The sequence below is a fragment of the Metopolophium dirhodum genome, chromosome 5 (assembly GCF_019925205.1).
Source record: "Metopolophium dirhodum isolate CAU chromosome 5, ASM1992520v1, whole genome shotgun sequence".
Lineage (NCBI taxonomy): Eukaryota > Metazoa > Arthropoda > Insecta > Hemiptera > Aphididae > Metopolophium > Metopolophium dirhodum.
In genome coordinates, this window is record NC_083564.1 from 11045394 (window position 1) to 11048840 (window position 3447).

Here is a 3447-nt window from a genome sequence, read left to right on the forward strand (position 1 = left end):
TGGTTTTTTGTTTACCTTAATACTTGTAATATGGATTATTCAACATTAGTGAATTTGTTTTATTTTTGCATTGATATTCGTTATAATTGCTTTTGCCGTAACACGAAATATAGGTATCAAGTTAAATATAACTTGATCACTTATTTTTAATATTCGAATACTTAAAATTACAGAGTTTTTCTGTTGTTTGTTAAAAATATTTTTCGACAGTTGACACGACTTAGCCAATGAATTTGATACAAAAGTTTTCGTAAACTTATCTCAGTATTAATACCTATTTTGTATTAAATTATAGAAATCTTGAAACCCTACAAAATAATATATCTTTTGTTTTTTTTTTATTATCACCTAAATAAACACGAAATAATCAAAAATCAATTTCCCAATAAATTTTAGTATTTCATAGAGTACTTCAAAATCTAAGAGAAAATGTTTAAATTTTCAAAACATTAAAAGATGTGTATGTGTATATATATTTTGAGTGATTTTAATTGTAAAAACACATAGCAAAATATTGTATAATATCTTAGGCATTTGTCCTGCGCGGTGTGCCAAGCGATATTATACTTACTCTGCTCCAGTTACTGCTCCAATTCTCGGTATACGATCACCGCAGTGGATTTCCAATTTAAATGGCGCGATAAATAAATCCTCTGACCGTTCAAAAACCGACAACGTCCTTTTGCTACCTGAACACCAAAATACTAACAGTAGACGACCCAAGACGTATCTCTGTATTATACCGTGCGGCTTGTTAAATTGCATAGCGGTTGGCGGCATAGTTGCCGATTGGCGGCCACGGTCCATGACTATGCGGTGCTCACAGTGCTGGCAACGTGAAAAGCCCGTCGTCCCGCGGTTTTGCTCCATATTTCACTTTTTTTGAACCCGAGTGCGAGTCCCATTCTGCTCGACGCATACAACACTGCTGTGAACTGTGTTACTGATAGGTGATTGAAACCCTGGAATTATCACCTAATCTATCAGGGAAATGTAAATAAGACGTAATAGCGACAAGTATAATCTCTCCCTACGCCTATACCGCCTCCAGTCACAACATTCGCCGTCCTGCGGAATTACGAAAATTTCCAAATTAATTAATGTCATATGCATAGTTATATAAATGATAAATTTTTTAGCTAATACTTAAAAATTTAATACGAGGTATTGTAGCCAAAAAATCAAAAATCTATAATTGTGAATAACAAAACAAAAAAGGTGGACGAGTGGGCTCTGCTTATAGTAAAATTGTCAAGCATACGAAAAACAATTCTAAGCGGAGACGTGTCATTCTAGCATACTTATATAAATAATCTAATTTAATACAATATTTAAGGTTAAAAGTTAAATTAAACTGTAATATGATGTAAAACTTGACGATATAGAAATTTTTTACGAAAGGACAATTTTCAAAAATAATAAGCAAACAAAACTTACTGATTATTTCTTTTAAATTATATTTAAGGTTAAAAAAGGTGGATAAGTGGATGTTGCTCTGCTGTACAGTAGATTACAAGTGGGTCACTGTAATGGATGGTGTTAAATTTGAATTCAATGATATAATATTATTGTATAAGAAAAACGATTCTGAGCGAAAACGGTCAGTCAGCCTATGATTTTATCAAGTATATTTGATGATATTATTGTGAATAAAGTAATTTATATATAACCTATTTACGTGGAGCCTTGTTTTAAATTTTCAATCCTTAGCCATGAAAGTTAAAAATTTATAAATTTTTAACTACAAAATAATTAATAAATTATAAATTTGATAAATGTTGTCAAAATTTGAACTTTAAATGCTTATAAAAAAAAATTGTGCCTATGTATTTTTAATATTTTTCAACTGCTATTAGAACGATATATCAGGAGCCTTATATTAAATTTTCACGCTTTTTTACCCAACAAATAAAAATTTATTGATATTTATAGAAAAAAAAACTAAAAAAATTGAAAACTGACAATGTCCGTAAACAGCTCAAAAAGAGTCAAAATATTTTCAACATTTTATGGTGTACAGAAAATGCTAATATAAACATTCAGTGAAATTTTCAAGTATTTACAGTCATTCGTTTTTTAATTACAATAAAATAAGAAAATTGTTACATGAGAAATCGAGTAAATATCAAATGTTGTAAAAATATAAATTTCAGACGCTCATAAAAATTTAATTTAAGTTTCTTCTAGACATTTTTTTTTTGATAAAGGTAGACGAACTTATGAGTAATCTTATATTACATTTTCAAATCTTAGATTTAAAAAGAAAAATTTTTATGAATTATCATCAAAATAATTTGCTATTTTTCGTGATTTTTCCGTATTTTTTCAAAATTTGAACTTTAAATGCTTATAATTAAAAACTGTGACTATGTATTTTTAATATTTTTCAACTGGTATTAGAACGATATATCAGGAGCCTTATATTAAATTTTCAAGCTTTTTTACTCAACAGATAAAATTTTATTGATATTTATAGAAAAAAAAAACTAAAAAAATTGAAAACTGACAATGGCCGTAAACAGCTCAAAAAGAGTCAAAATATTTTGTAAATTTTATGGTGTATAGAAAATGCTAATATAAACATTCAGTCAAAATTTCATGTCCCTACGGTCATTTTTTTTAGAGTTACACCAAAAACCAAAATCGATTTTCTCGAAAACAGATTTTAATTTTTCTTTTGTTTTTCACGTCGCTTGTGAAAACTACTGGGAAATTTTTACTTTGGCCCCCCAAAGTACCAACTAGATTCACTTTCCTATCAGAAAAGTTACTATTGAAGAAAATCCAAGCACTTTTACTGTCCTAAAAGGTGATGACAGACACAAAAATAAAAAAAAAATAAAAAAAAAAAACACACATCATTGTAGAATCAATACATTCATCGCTTCGCTCAGAATCTAAAAATACATATCATTGTAAAACCAATACATTCATCGCTCCGCTTAGAATTTAAAATGTATTATCATTTAAGCAACAGAAAATATAATAGTCTGTGACATTAAATACGTCGTGTAATTTATTTTAGTATAAAGTGGAAAAGAACAAAATGTTTGCCTTTAAGTATATAATTTTTTTAAATTTTGTTTTATTTTGAAATTTGAAATATAAATAGGTTTATCAATTAGGTTTATACTTATTACTTAAATGATAATACATTTTAAATTCTAATTAAACACCCAATCAATCTTAAAACTTATATAATATAATCTTTATATTTAAAAATAGCTTAGTTTAAATAGGAGATAGATAATTTTATTGAAAATGTTATATTAGCTTAAATAATTATTTATGTGTTTTTTTTATCAATCAATAAAAAATACATAAAAAATAAAACAGTAATCTCCGCTTAATTGGGACATATCGGTTGCATGTTATTTTGTCGCTGCAATAGTCCAAAAAAACAACTTCAAAATTAGTGGTTAATTTCTGATTTAATGGTATAGAAGA